Source organism: Typha angustifolia, chromosome 4, assembly GCF_048772165.1.
Source record: "Typha angustifolia cultivar Huaian chromosome 4, ASM4877216v1, whole genome shotgun sequence".
In the NCBI taxonomy this organism is placed as follows: domain Eukaryota; kingdom Viridiplantae; phylum Streptophyta; class Magnoliopsida; order Poales; family Typhaceae; genus Typha; species Typha angustifolia.
In genome coordinates this window covers 5721370-5738118 of record NC_133242.1, presented here as the reverse complement: position 1 = coordinate 5738118, position 16749 = coordinate 5721370, and the positions used below count along the sequence as shown (strand labels likewise).

General features: G+C 33.1%; 2 long non-coding RNA genes across 2 annotated transcripts; both read right to left on the bottom strand.

Moving 5' to 3' along the window:
• Nucleotides 1-4100: 4100 nt before the first annotated feature.
• Nucleotides 4101-5394, bottom strand: LOC140759509 (uncharacterized). The gene is made up of 2 exons (XR_012104242.1): nt 5112-5394; nt 4101-4330 (listed from the first exon to the last, which is right to left on the bottom strand). It is a non-coding gene; the product is annotated as an uncharacterized lncRNA (long non-coding RNA).
• Nucleotides 5395-15431: 10037 nt separating this feature from the next.
• Nucleotides 15432-16244, bottom strand: LOC140759463 (uncharacterized). The gene is made up of 2 exons (XR_012104236.1): nt 15913-16244; nt 15432-15664 (listed from the first exon to the last, which is right to left on the bottom strand). It is a non-coding gene; the product is annotated as an uncharacterized lncRNA (long non-coding RNA).
• Nucleotides 16245-16749: the final 505 nt, after the last annotated feature.

The window sequence follows — 16749 nt, the reverse complement described above, 5'->3', positions numbered from 1 at the left end:
ACTTGGACACTAAGGCCTTCAATGTTCTCATTATTTTTGAGGGTTTTCTTTCTCATTCATGCCCTTTTCAAATCTCTTATCTACGTGTATATTATCAATTCCTCAATTAAAACAGTTTGGATTTTATATGGATACTCATTAAAATTTAAACTCTTATCTTTTTTTAGTTACCTATAAACGTTTGCATTACTATAATTTATAGACATATTTATCTTATCAATTATTAAATGGTTCAGATATTAAGATACAATCATCAGAAAATAATTAGAACAGCACCTATTCAAATACCCTTATAAAATCCTCTAATTACGTGTATACCCTCATATTCTCAAATCATTTCGGTTTTTATATGGGTATCCATAAAACCTTTTTTTTTCTAATGGTCAACTTTGCAAATAAATTCAGTTTTATATATTACTTGGAGTTAGATAATTTAAATTCAGTCCTTGAGATTAAAAAGTACTGTAGTAATCAAATTATGTGCTTGGAAACAGATAAAATTTGATTATATATATATATACATCGGGAAAGAGAAAAAGAGAAAGTAGAATGGTGAAGGCAGCGAAAAGGTTTAAGAGGGAGCATTCTGCATGTCCAAGAATAGTCTCTGTGGATAAAATTTACAAACAAATGAAAAGAATACTCAAGTACAGGCATTTTCTTTCTGTATACATATGATTTAGCAAGAATATTTTGCCAAAAACTAGGAAATTGTCTAAGTTAATTTGTCCTCCCATAGCTTTTTCCACTCAAAGTCGTGTCTTTACTGATGCCTAGCGAGATTGTACGTTGTCAGTAGCAATATTTTCAGCAGTGTTTGTTTGAATAGTAGCTTGGGAGTATGTGCAAGTGGGAGATGGGTTGAAAAGGAATATTTTTTTCTAAAAATTTTATAATATTTTTAATTAAAGCACTTAAAGACTTGGAATATACGATTCCGAATCGGCCAACTATTGATTATACTTTACATTGCAGCATTATAAAAGGGCTTATAAAAGACTTATAACACTATCTTTGACGAAAATCAAGTGAAAAAAAGAAGGAAGAGAAAACCACTTGAAATATGTAGTAAGGAATCACATTAAACTTAAGCATTAAAGTAAAGATGCATACAAACACAAGTTTCTACTCTTGATCTAATTTGTTTCACAACTTTTTCTACGGTTGCATACAAGTACGTGAGCCCGACTTTGACAGGGGCAAAGACTTGGAAGTAATCTAAGTCCAACAAGTCACAATAGTACGTAGACATCTATGATTTGATGGTCAAGATCGGTCTTAAGTTGTTAACTTTTGGTTATTAGGAATGACTTTAGTCCAAAAGTCGCTATTTAACCTAACTTTATATATAAAGCGGATGTGTTTCTTTGTTTATTCATCTAAGCATCCAAGTATTAAGAATTAATTAAGTTTAGTTATTTTCTTATTATCATATTTATTATTTTATTATAGTCGCTAGATTATCTTTACCTTTCTAAGAGTAGATTATAGCCGTAGAACTTTCAAAGCCTTCAAACTCTAGCCACCGTCTTTCTACAGCAGCCATCCTACCCTACAGCCACCCACTACTATTCTTAGTCGTCCACCACCTTCCGACAACCGTCTTAACGTCGGATATTTAACGTTCTGCCCCGTTCTGATCTTATTATACTATTTTTATTATAATTTTTCATCTAGACATCTGATTGACGTGAAACCAGAGTCATTAGAACCCTATCTCGTGAGGCTATCACCACTTAAATTTTTATAATTTTTTTATATTCAAATGAGTCCAAAACTTTATAACAGTATCCGTTCATTCAAGGAAAGCATTATTATTATTACATGTCACATGAGATTGGCAATAGGGGTAACTTTAGACTAACGCTTCATCTATTCTATATAACCTTTATAAATAAACATCGTAGTGAAAAGTGAATTGGAATTATATAATTATTTCATTCTCTCTCATATGCAATTATCAAAAGAAATTTAAATGTAAAACAAGGGTAAGTTAGTCAGAAAATAATAAAATTAAGTGATTTTGCAATGAGAATATGAAACAGGGACTATATCAAACATATCTTGAATTTATCAAGCAAAATACTCTTATATTTTCTTCTTCTTACTACTAGCAATATTTTTCTATAATGATGGGCTCCCTAGCAGTATTTCCTATAACAAATCACTATCTATTTAATTGGTGATGACCAAAACGAGACGAATGATTTATTAATAGTTTAATGTCATGATCCCGCTTAAAAAATTGACCGATATTTTTCGGTGCAAAGGCTCCTTCCGTAATAACACACTTAGACATGAGAGTAAATTATAAACTAATTAAAGTCATATACATATGCGTACGGGCACACATGACAGAGGAATAACACCAAAGTACAAAAAAATAGTTATAAAGAATTATTATAACAAGGAGGTAAACATATTCCTTCCCATCCTCCCTAGTTTATGGTCCTCCACCTCCAACTCCTCCCTTAGTGTTAGTGTTTGGTCATGCGCTAACCTCGAAATCCTAGACACACTAGTTATCAATTGACTCTAGATCCACCCTTGACCATCAAGGCGTTGATGCTGGAGTTCATGAGAGCCATGGAGTAGAAACAAGACTAGTTGATCCAGTTACTCATGGCTCGAATCGAATTGGTTGGTGCGACCCGAATCAAACCTATCCGGTGTGATTAGAGCTGTCAAGCTTAGCGAGCAACTTAGTCTTAGCTCGGGCTCGACTCTATCGAAGTTGAGCCTAGCCCGAGCTGCTAAAACTAGCTCGAAATTAATATCGAGTCGAGCTTATGCCGGAGCCAAGTCGCTCAGGCTCAACTCAATAGGCTCGATATAGAAGGGTGCTGCCTCATCTATTAATCTATCAATCTTTTAATTTATTCATGTTTATCTCTCATGTAAGCCTTTAATGTAAGTCGAGTTAAGTTATGTAAGCCACTAAGGCAAGTTCAATTAAGTCATGTAAGCCTCTAACACAAGTTCAATTAAATTATGTAAGCCTCTAACACAAGTTCAATTAAATCATGTAAGCCTCTAAAACAAGTAATAGTTCGAGTTGTATAAGCTTTTAAGGTTAAGTCTGAGTATGACTCGTTATAATTGACTTCTATATATAGAGGTGCTGGGCTTCTTAGTTTAATCATCCAATTATTAAAAATTAATTGAGTTTAATTATTTACCTATTCTCGTATTTACCATTTTTATTATAATAGTTAAATCATCTTTATTTTTCTAAGAGTAGATCTAAGTTATAAACTAAAATTCTACCTCCAACTCATAGCCATCATCACGAGCCACTCTACCCTATGGCCGTCCACCACTACCCTTGGCCGTCTACCACCCTCTGACGATCGCTGCAATATTAAATAATTACCATTTTGCCCCGTTTTGACATTGCTCTACTATTTTAATTATATCTTTTCATCCAGACATGCGATTGACGTAAAATTAAAGTCATTAAAATTCTATCTCGTGAGGTTACCATCACCTAAATTTTCATTATTTTCTTGCATTCCGATCAGTCTAGATCTGGTCCGTAAAATATGGATGCAATGGAGTTGGATGGGGACTCCTTCCATGAACAAGGGAGACTCACATAGAGATAAGTTTTCCTTGTCTCCATCTTTTCGTAACATTTGTTTCCTCAATGAGTATGATCTTTTAGAATTGTAGAGGTCGTAGTAGGAAGGCGGTCTTGCATAGATCGATGTAGGGATTTTATTAGAGATTACAATCTTGTGTTTTTAGTACTTTTGGAAACATATGCCTCGTATGTTAAGGCTGGATTCGCTGTGCGCAGCCTCAGTAGAGGATGGGAGCAGTAGGGGCCTCAAGTGGCTTGGTAATTGCTTGGCGGGTTTTGACAAACAACAAGGTCACGATGCTATTGTCAGTCCTCTAGATGGCAATTCATGGCTTTTGTAGGCCATCTACGCCGGCACCAACATAGCTGAGCAAAAAGAGCTTTGGCAAGAGCTAGGTAAACTATATTCTATTAATCTACTCTGGTTATTAGCTGGTGATTTTAATTCCTTCCTCTCTATTGAGCAGAAGCATTGTAAATTATGCGAGTTAATTTTAAGATCCAGAATTGACACTTATTAGATACTAAAGACAGATGCATAGATATGTGGAAGTGAACATAGAGGAATAACACACCAAAGTACAAAGAGCATTCAAATTATAAAAGTACTATTATAATTAGGAGGTAAGCATATTCCTCCACAACTGCTCTTTTATTCTATAAAAGACTAGCTCACTAGAACAACTGAGGCGACAACTGGATGCCAATTCATAATGGACTTTGATCTTTACCGCTAAGGAATGCTACCTAAAACAAAGAATTTGATAAAAAATATTAGAACATTAAAGATCAAGAACTAAGCTATTAAATTAATATTATTTAAATCGGAAAGTCTTAGCTTTAATTAATGTAAGGCCATCTAATAATTAACCTTTGTCCAGCTAATTAAAATCATTAAATTGGGCCTACAAAAATATTTGGCTTTTTGTGTGTAAATATTTCAAAAGAGAAAGTAGAACCGTGGAGGTTAGTGGGGAGAACCGTGGAGGCAGTGAAAAAGTTTAATGGGGAGCAATCTGCTTGGCGATGAATTCTACCAAGGATTAATGGAGTTCTATGCATCTTGAGTCCAGAAGAAAATTAGGAAAACTTCCTGAACTATCGATTTTTATATAAACAGCATCTGAACTTTTTCATGACACATATAGACTTTCTAAACTATTAAAAATCTCTCAAATATCTTTTTTATAAGTTTCTTATTATTTTTTCAGACCGTAAATTGTCACAGTGACTTATTATTTTATCTTCAAATTTTAATATTATTACACGTTTGCATTGCAACATTACAGAAGGGCCTTATTAAGGACCTATAGCAATACCTTAAAAGTAAAATTTAATTTAGTGAAAAGAAAAAAGTAATTACACCAAGATTCTCTAAAGTATTGCTTATTTTTAAATTGTTGTAAGTTTGCCATCTGTAATCACGATTATAAAACGTGGTCTAATCAGGAACTTGACTATAACTAGTTTCACTGGAACTTTGTCTACCGACTATTTCTCAATAAAAAACATAAAAATAAAAACTAACCGGTGGGAGAGCTTTTCTTCTTTTTTTTGGCTGTTGTAGTAGCAGTATCCCTAATAGAAGGAGGAGGAGGAGGAGAAGGAGGAGGCGGAGAGTGACTACGAATATATGGGCGTCCCCCTGCTCGGCAGGAGGAGGAAATGCAGGCCGGCCTGTTTGGGTATATGGTTCTAGGATTAATAAGAGTAGCAGCCCTGACATGAGGGATGGGATCTCCAATGGCAGCTAAGAGAAGGATTACAAAAGCAAGGTGGATGATTCGGAGAGCCATTAGATTACTTTATGGAGATATCTAGCTGTGGTGGTGCTTGACTGCATCACTACTACTATTTATACGCCTATGAGGTTTGTTAAGCACTAAGGTTGATGTTCTGTCTTTATCAATGTGGACTCTTGCTTTGCTCCTAAAAAATTATCTAATTCCCATTCTTTTTTTGGGATTCTTTTCATGCATACCCTTGTAAATACCCTTATTTACCTTTGTATTCTCACTTCCTTATAACACTTTGGCTTTAATACGGATGCTCATTACAACTCTTATTTTTATTTGTTTATTAATAACACATATAATTTAATAAGAACTATAAATTCTCTTTTATAATTCAACTATTAAAATTAAATAATACTAAATACAATTAATCAAAAGTAATGATCATATACATGTACCAGAAGTACGGGTCATTCTAAAAATAAGTCCTATTCTATTTCTCTCTTAACGGTCCATTTTTAAGTTTATATTTTTCTCTCTTTTTATACTTGTAAGATTATAAATAAATTTGAGTTTAATTAGGATATAGATTGGTTCTCTTGTTCAAACTTGAAGTTTCCAATTAAAATTATTTACTTTTTAAAATTTGAGTTGAATTTTAAATATTCAAAAGTTATGTATAAATTTCTCCACATATTCTACTATTATTAAGGAAACGGTTACAATAGTTTACTTATGATTAATCTATTCTAGTCACATATATAAAATATCTTATATACTATTTAATTTATCTATGGATGAAATTATTTTTAATAACTAATTAGTTATGATTAAATTATTGTTTATCAATAAACGTTTGCATTACTCTCATTTAAGGATAAATTAGTCTTTTTATGTATTAAATGATTCAGATTTTAACACAGTCATCCAGAATTATTACGATGGCATCTTTGCAAATACCGTTGCCAAATCCCTTAATTACGAGTTAACTCTAAAATTAATAGTTTCAAGGGAGAATTGACCCTAGAGAATGTAGCAATAGTCGCCGTGAGGAAATTCTATACTAAATTTGTCCTCCCATAGCTTTTTCCACTCAAAGTCGTGTGTCTCTATGGATGCATGTAGTACATGAGATTGCACATCCACATCAAAAGAGAAGAAATTAAGAGATTACTGACAGTGTGCATTCATGAATGGCCAGGATTACTCTAAGAATCTCATCCTTATAAGTGCTTATCTCTTCTTTTGTGAAGCTTGAGAGTAATATCATTGTTCGTCATTTTTCATGATCGTTAGAAGATCGTTCTGCATACAAACACAAGTTTCTGCAAAAGCATGTCGTTTTTTTGTACTATCAAATCTTGATCCAATTTGTCTCGCATCTTTTTTAATGGTTGGATACAAGTGTGTGAGCCCGAATTTGATCGCCGCCAAGACTTGGAAGTAGTCCAAGTCCAATATGTCACAATAACATATAGACATCTCTGCTTTGATGTGAAGACCTGTCTTACATTGTTAACTTATGGTTATTAATCTAGTTTGATGTCAAGACCAGTCTTAGGTTGTTAACTTATGGTTATTACTAGTGAGTTGGAATCCGAAACTAGGTTATTAACTTATGGTTGCATGTACTATTACTAGTGATAATGATAATAATAATGATAGCGTTAATGGTTCTACCTTTTTCTTTTTTCTCACCCGTCAGGATAGTGATCTTGGATCTTTCAAATTTTAGTCTTAGACTGTTGGATCATATGATTTTGTTCATAAATTGCTATTACAAAAATATTACACTTGTAATAATTTCTAAAATATAAAAAGTAAGAAATAATAAGAATAAGAGAAATTTATTAATATGACTCGGGTCAAACCGGCCATCTCGGGTTAATTAAATAGGGACCAAAACCACTTAGCTTAATTAGATTTATTTATTTTTGCAATTTAGTCTTGAGTCAAGTTAGTCGAGTCGAGCTCTCTAAGCAAGCTAATTGTGTCTTATGTAGCCACTAACTTGTGCTGCACAACTGACCATAGAAGGATGTTAGGCACATTTGCTTTCAGTTCTTTACCCTAGGTTAAGTCTAAGTGATCGGACTAGCTAAACTAAATGTATCATGGACATCTATGAAAATTGAAACAGTAGCTTTGCCGAAATACTCTTCTTCCCCCCTCTCCCTCTCGTGTGACATCTCTCTTTATCTCTCATCGAGTTTATTTTTGGCTATGGTTAATATTCCCGGCGCTCTTCTATTACATTATATCGACCGCTCTTGTCCTAGGGAGTACGGTCTCCTTCTCCTCTCACGTGTAGTTTTATGCTTTATCCCCTACTACCACTATCATATCCATCTTCCTAACCCGAACTCTAACTTTATTCCATCTTCCACCATCGATGACTATCCTGTCACCTTCTAATCGTTATTATTCTAGTTGTGTTAGACTCCTGACCCTAAGGGGAATAACTTTTCTTTCTTTCACTAATGGAAGACACATTTCATAGGATTTGCAAAATTAATTAAGGGGTTCAATGTGCCAGAATAAATGTGCTATGATGTTAACTTTCTTTCTGTATACGTATGATGTAGCGAGATTTTTGTCAATAATTTTCAAGGGAGAATTGACACCTTGTAGTGACATCACCAGAGAATGCAGGAATAATTAATAGTAGTGTTGTAACTTTTCTACGCAAAGTTGTTTCTAGCCCTACTGATGCTTAGCGAGATTGTTGTTACTAGCAAATTTTCTACAGTGATAGAACTCTCTTGTACTATTTTCTACAACAAATGATTTCTACCACGAGTTATCTCCTCTACAAGTTTGTTTGAATCAAGAAAATCCAAGAAAAGATATAGTACATGAGAATTCACACATCCACATCAAAAGAGAAGAAACTAAGAAAAGTACTGACAGTGTCTGGATTCTTGAATTACTACGACTGCTCTCAAAAAAACTTAATAACCCAAGTCACGATTTCGAATTCGTTGCTTTCTTTAAATATAGCAAGTCATAAAGGCAAAGATATTTAAAAACTAACACCAAAGGTTTTAGGTTGAAAAACTCTAAATTAGATATAAAAAATCACGGATAGAAACTCAAATAAAAAATGATTAAAAGTTGTGCATTTTATAAGACGAACTTAATGATATCTGTTGATTTCTATGACTTTCTGAAACGTCTTGTCTGCTACATTAATATTAGTATCTCTTAATATTATTTCATTGTCTTAGTAACTCTCGAGACAAGATTCTCTATAATTTGAGAAACCAAACATACTAAGATTAATATTTGAAGCACCTTCTATTTGAAGCTACTGAGATTTTGAAAGATACTTTTTAAGATAATCAAGATAGTTGTAAGTATATAAAAATCCTAAATATATTGTCAATGTGTTAATCAAAAACTCAAACTTGTCCATGCATTTGGACATCCATGCCTGTGGACTCCTTTTCCCGATTGTTGTTTACATGATGTTTGAACATGTAGATGCTTGTCAACCAGAAAGTCTTTATATTTTCAAATGCAAAAATTAGCATTCCAACGATTTGTGAATGACTATCAACCTTAGAAATACTATCTTTGTATCTCTAAACATTCGCAATGCATTCAAATGACTGGTGAATGCCTATCAACCTTAGACTCACTATCTTTGTATCTCGAATGTCATAGTGCATTCGAATGCCAATAGTCAACTTACTTTTTCCATACTTCTTTTTCAATGAATTGAACCTCGAATTAGTGTATATGTTGATTAAAAAAAATATCAAGACATAAAAAATTAGGAAAAATTATATTTTACCGTGCTATAATAAAGCCTAAATTTACTCCACTCCCCCATAATTTTATTTATGTCAGGGGTAAAATGTAATTTCTCCAAAAAAATTATTTTGATCACATTTTCCAATTTACAAACTTTATAATCTCTCGTTTGACAATTCATGACAAAGTAACTTTTACAATATGCATAATATCTATTATAACCACTTAAATAATATATCAATGAAGAAGATTAAAATCAACACGTATTTTCAAAAGCAATTACGTACCATGTAAAAAGCGTGTGTGAAAGAAATTAAATACCTAAAGCACAAGATCATATGTCATGATAAGAAACATAAGTAATAAGCAAACTAATCGATAACCAAACATCCAAAGTCAAATAAGAAAGAAGCAAGCAAGCAAGCAACCAACTACTTTGCAAAAATATTATTTTACAACTATTAAAGAGTATATTAGCAACTATCAAACACAATAACTCTTCCCTTTTTTATAATAATAATAATTAAAATAATCAAGGAGGAGAAGAAACTGAGCCATGGAAGAAACAAAATAAGGTAACATTGACCTCTAGTAAGCTTGCTCAGCATGAATGCCATTGAGGTGTCTTTGTATCTTACTGTCAAGTTGAATATCAAAAACTTGGTAGCTTTGCCTCAACCTTAGTAATCCAAGCCTTTGCCCTTCATGCCATGCTCTTCTGCCTCCATTATTGCAACAGTCATACTCTCATGATCGAGGTGGATTCCCACCTCCTTGTCAATGTGGTTAAGGGTATACCAGCAGACCTCCTAGTCCATTGTTCTAACCGTTGAAGACTGCATTGCTCTTTTAGCTTCATATTTCTCCATCTCGATCAGTCATATATACTGTGAAGCTAACTACCCAGCGGATTAGCTAGCAAACATGCGTTAATCTTCAGGCTTTGGTTGTACATGGAAATGAGTTTTTCTCTACCCCCTTATCTCTTCCTAGTAGATGAAGAATTAGGTTTGTAAGGAGATTCATGAGTAAACTTTCCATGCAAGGTCCCTTTGTTAAGTGGCTTCATGGAGGAGACAAATGCTTAGAAGGTTTCACTTAAAACTTAGATTCCATAGAGAGAGATAATAGAAAAATTCTAAGAGGCAAACCTTCACATGGAGAATCTCTCTTCAATTGTAATAACAATATTATTATACATCACAGTTGCCAAGTAAACTTTTTTTTCAGAAAGAATTACATGGATTAGAGAGGCTATTTTTAAAATAATAGACAAGTGTTCAATTTTGACAGTAACATTGTAGAGACAAATAAAACATAAAATGTGAGCTACAAGAGTCAATCATGCATGCAAAACCGTGCAACCATCCCACTTTTTATTCGGATTAGGCATAGTAGAATGATAAGTCACAGAATGATTCCCTTATGATCTGAATTAATTATAGAAAGCCATTAGCATAACGGAGAATAAATATTGATCAAATATTCTCTCATAGTCAGAAAATTATGAAATTAAGTGATATCGATCCGTAACTCCCCGATCTATATTTTTCGTATTTATGTCCTTCGCAGAAATTCCATTTGAATTAATTATAGAAAGCAGTTAGCATAATCGAGGAAAAATATTGATCAAATATTCTCTCATAGTCAGAAAATTATGAAATTAAGTGGTATCGATCCGTAACTCCCTGATCTACATTTTTCGTATTTACGTCCTTCGCAGATTCGAACTAAAACAGGGACAAAAATATGATATATTACGGATAATGGTGGTAGTGACGGGTGGAGTGGAAGTTAGGGTTATGGATGATAATGAAGATGAGGGTGGATTGGTGATGTTGTTTAAGGGATAAAGACAAAGGGGAAGAAGTGGTCAAGATCTCAAAGAAGAGGGAGGACTCGACAGATGAGGGAAATCAAAAATTAGGAGAGACCTTGCCAACGGTAGAGGCGGTAGATTGGTAAAGAGGGAGGAAGGAGATTAGGGTAGAGAGAAGATAAAGAGGCAAGAAACTAATATTCCAATAGCATAATAAATTTGGCTGCCATCCACACCTTTATAGAGGTTAGCCAACGAGCCCTAATAACAATAACTAACCCTAATCCTAGTGGAATCCTGGTGATCGCGTTCGAATGTGCCCGATCGCATTCGAACGCACAAAAAGCATTTTGTGTATGTGTGAACGCGATGTAGGCATTCGAACGTTGCGTTCGAACGCGCCCCACCTCATTTGAACGTGTATTTCACGTTCTTTGTATTTGCAAACTTGATGCAGGCATTCGCAAGGGCGTTCGAACACAATCCTTTCTGTGTTCGAATGCAACATACAGGAATTTTATTTTAATAAAAACAAACAACTAGTGCAATAAGAAAATACTCTAATAAAGTGTATCACAGAAACAATTTGAAAAGTTTTGGTAAAATATTTGGACTATAGGGGAACACAAACGTCCCTTCTGGAAAAGCAAAATGTTATTGAATAATAGCAACATCCAAATACACATCAAGTCCATATACATTTGACTGCATGTGTTAGAAAATACTATAGCATTGTAGTAGAACTCAAGTAGTAGCTCGACAAAATCTAGCCTGGAAGTTTTACAAGTATTCAACCACTATCTCTCAGTAAACATGTTTACTACTTGATCCCCAAGTAGGCAAAGTCATAAATAAACATTGGATGCTCACATACAATAGGACAAGACCAAAATTTTTTCTTGATATTAGCAGCCACTAAGGGGGATAATTTTGAAGGTGATGAGGATGAACTCCTCATACGGTCATGGTCTCTTAGAAATGACCTCTTTTTTTTGGCATGATTATTGAATGATAAAATCAAGAAAAAAACATCATTCCTTTCCAACCCAAGGCAATGGTAGTGTTAGGTGGCGGGAGTGGTTCGGATTGTTATTTAGATTAGACCATGATATCATCCTAATCTGTAAAGGGTCTAAATACTATAAACCTAGATGTGTAAGTTACAAAACTATTCCAATCAGTTTCGTAATATTTTGTTATCGAAAAGAATATTTGATGAATATTCATCCACAAATGTTTAGTTGGTTCCTTTCAACTGTTATCAGAGCTTGGGTACTCCTAAGTCAGATCATAATAACTGATATCTGTGCAAATCCTTATTGCCAATCAACTTTAGTCGGCTCATAATATAGTACTAGTGCATAATACTTCTCTCAAAAAAATTAATAAATATGCATAATAAGAAAGTACTTATGGTCATCCAGCGTAGAGATTTGCAAGTTTCATAGTAGTAGGAGAGAGAAAGATGAAAGAATATATAGATATTCTAGACTATAGCTTTTAAGTATTAAACTGACTGTTTGTTATTAACTCAAAATATTCTGATGTCATGATCCCCCTTGTCAAAAATGGACTGATCTTTTTAATGCAAGTAGTCCTTCTAGTAATAACACACACTCAGGTATGAGAGTAAATTTTGACAGCCACTTTTATGATCCAGAATAAAAAATTATTAGACACTAAGGAGACTTACATATGCGTACGGGCACACGGAGGAATAACACTGAAGTATAAAGAGCAGCTGAATTATACCATATTATTAAAACTACGAGGTACTTAAACATATTCTTCCACAATATTTGATGTAATGACGGAGGGTTGTATGCCGATTAGGGGTGAAAATGGGTCGGATTAACTCCGACCCGACCCGCTATCTGACTCGACTCCGATCGGATTCGGATAAAAAATTTCTATCCAATTCGGATTTGGATACGGATACGAATAGAATTTTTGAAAAAAATTCAGATATGGATTCGGATACGGATCGGATATATTTTTCGGATTCAGATACGAATATCGGATATCCGTTTACCCACATATTTTTTAAAATGATTTACAGTTTTTAGTTTGCTTATTTAAATAGTAAGTATTAATATTAATACTAATAATACGTTATATATTATTTATAGAGATTAATTTCTCTAATTTTATATATTTGACATACAAAAAAATTATTTATTATAAAACTCTTAATAATTTTGTATTAATTATATTTAAATAAAATATTTAAAATTTAATCAATATCCGTTTAAGATCCGATCCTTTATTCAAAAATTATACGTATCCGTTTAGTTAGGATATGGTTTTAAATTTTGCTATCCGTCCAATATCCGTATCCGAATCCGTATCCAAACTAAAAATACGGATCTGGATATGGGTTGAGCACTATCTGATCCGTATCCGATCCGTTTTCACCTCTAATGCCGATGAATAAAGAACTTTGATCTCAAAGTAGTGCTTCCTGAAAATTAAAATCATATAGAATATGGTTAGAAATATTAGAACATTAAAATCAAGAACTGAGCTATTAAATTAACATTATCTAAATCCAAAAGTCCTAATTTAATTCATGTCAGGCCATCTCAAAACCTTTGTTTAAATAATTAAAATTTGAGTTAAATATATTTTATCATCTTATATTTAAACTTGTATCTATACTTATGATTAAAATAAGATCGTTAATTTTTTCTTTAAACTTAACAAACGATACTAAAATGACTAAAAATACCCCCATTGTGTTTGTTAGAGAAGATATCAGTCACTAAATGACTAGAATACTTATAGTATTAGTTAAATTTGATAAAAAAATTAATAGGGTCACTTTAATTATAAGTATAAGGTACTGATTTTAGGCTTTTTAAAATTTATGTGGAAAAATAGATTTTAGGCATAAGTAAAATATGATAAATTATATTTATCCCTTAAAATTATCATTTTTGAATGGTCCACTTTGTAAATATATTATTCTAGAGTTAGATATATAGATTCAGACCATGAGAGAAAAAAAGTTCTGTAGTAATGATATAATTATGTGCTTTGGTACTCCTTAAAACTCACACCACTGCCTCTTTACCGGCACAACCTTATCACCAACAACACTTCACCTCGGTCTAACACCTACGAGTTCGTGCCTCCATCCAAGAATCCCCATAACCTAGCTCAAGTTCTTCACTCGATAGGTTTGTCCTCTCTGACCTTAACAACTTTCGGTCCATATCTCAAAATCTAATAAGCTGAACTTGCAATCTTAAATTTATTAGAAAGCTCTAATCTAGAGAGAACAATATTTTTAAATTTTAGAAGGTTCCAAAGACTAGATCTTCCAAAATCATCTTCGCAAGATCTACCGTTGAATTATTCTATCTAGAGGTCATTACAGATTGGATCAATCAATTTCTCCATCTGATCGAAGTGCGTATCATTTTCCTCTGTGGACTTATGTATGTAAATCTCTAGCAAAAGTTTTTGGAACTCATGCATGGTCGTAAGAAGTTATTGCATGCGTAGGGGTAGTTATTCCCAAGAATCCTCTTTCTATCCGATACATTTTTCAATGAATGAAGCTATTTTGAGTTAGTAGACAAATATTTTGAGAGGACTTCTTCTTGTTTTGCTCCTATTCCCTCGATAGATTTTAAGCGAAGAAGAGCGTGCGACTTCGACGTGATAGATTTCATAGAAGGATGATTCAGTGTTTTATTCCATAGTTCTGCTATCTAAAGACTTATGAATGAGTACAACATAATCAATTTATTCTCTCACATGTGTAGTTGTTGGAATTTTTAAGCCAATAAGGCAAGCACAAAGTAGTTAGAAAATAGTTGAATTGAGTGACTTTGCAAAATAGTAGAATTGGGTGACTTTGCAATGAAAACAAAACAGCGAAAAACTACTATTAGCTAGGTTTATTAGGCAAAATATTATTATAGTTTCTCCTTGTTATTACTAGCAACGGTGATAGGGTTTCCTTGCATTATTTTTTATAATAACCGCCGTCTATTTGAATTGTGACCAAATGAGAAAAATGATTGAGAATTACAATTTTTAATAATTAATTATACTAATATATTGCATGTCCTCATTCTTCGATAATTTTTTATGCTCCACACTGCATGTCAGATGCATTTAAATTTAATGAATGAATATTTTCTGTATCGTGCATCTTTTAAATTGTCTTTAAGACTTTAAAGTGGTAGAGAAAGAAAATTTTAAGTCTCCATATATTACTTTTATTAGGCCCACCTAATTTGACTAGACAAATAACTGCACAATTATCTTCTCTCTCTCTCTATATATATATGTATGTTTCAATTGTAGAAGTAGCCTCTCAAAAGGAATTAAACTTTGTTGACAAATATAGTAATTAATACTGGTGCATAAAATTTCTCTAAAAAAATTAATAAATGTACATAATAAGAAGGGATTTATGGTCAATGTAACGATTGCAGGTTTCATACATTGATACTGTTGATTATAGGTTTTACATAGTAAAATTGACTTTACACGATGTTAAATAAAAAATAATTTCAATGAGAGCAAATTATGAGAATCAATTTTAAGATCCAGAATAGACATTTATTAGGACACAAGTAGGAATAACACCAAAGTACAAAGAGCAACTTGATAATAAATTATAACTATAATTAGGAGGGAACCATATTCCTCCGCAACATGCTCTTTTATTCTATGAAAGGCTAGCTCACCAGAACCACAGAGAACAATTAGATGCCTATGCATAACGGGCTTTTGATCTTGACCACTAAGGAGTGCTACCTGAAAATTAGAATTATAAAGAATATGATCAGAAATACTAGAACACTTTAAAGATCAAGAACTGAGCTATTAAAAACCTTGATCCAGCAAATTAAAATCATTATAAATTGGGCCTACTAAAATATTAGGCTTTTTGTGTGTAAATAAATAGTTTCAAAAGTTTTTTACTTCTAGATTTTTTATTTTCGTGTTTCATCTTTAATTTATCAGAGAGATTTTAAAAGAATATACACGCTAATATGACTAACCGATCGTAGAGCTTTTCTTCTTTTCTTTGGTGGTTGTAGCAAGAGTCTCAGTATTAGGAGGAGGAGGAGGAGGAGGTGTGTGTGGTTGTTGCTTGTATCTGTATGGGCCTGTAGGATGAGTGTATGGTTGTCCCGGGCTTGGGCACTTGTGTATGCAGGCCGGCATGCCTGGGTGTAGGGGACGGTGTAGGGGACGAACGGTAACAGTAGCTCTCACATGAGAGATAAGATCTCCAGTGAGAGCCAAGAAAAGGATTACAAAAGCAAGGAAAATGTTTTTGGCAGCCATTTATTTACTTCTATAAGGGAGAGAGAGAGAGAGGTTGTGGTGATAAAATAATTGCATGGTTCAGTGCATCACTGCCTATTTATAAGCACATGAGGTTTGTTGAACACCAAGAACTTGGACACTAAGGTGGACAATCTGTGTCTTTATCAATTTTGACTCTCGCTTTACTCGTAGAAAAATATCCACACCAAGAACTTGGACACTAAGGCCTTCAATGTTCTCATTAGTTTTGAGGGTTTTCTTTCTTATTCATGCTCTTCTCAAATCTCTTATTTATATGTATATTATCAATTCCTCAATTAAAACATTTTGGATTTTATATGGATACTCATTAAAATTAAAACTCTTATCTTTTTTTAGTTACCTATAAACGTTTGCATTACTATCATTTATAGACATATTTATCTTGTCAATTATTAAATGGTGCTTCAGATATTAAGATACAGTAGTCAGAAAATAATTAGAGCAGCACCTATTCAAATAACCTTATAAAATCCTCTAATTACGTGTATATCCTCAAATTCTCAAATCATTTCGGTTTTTTTTAT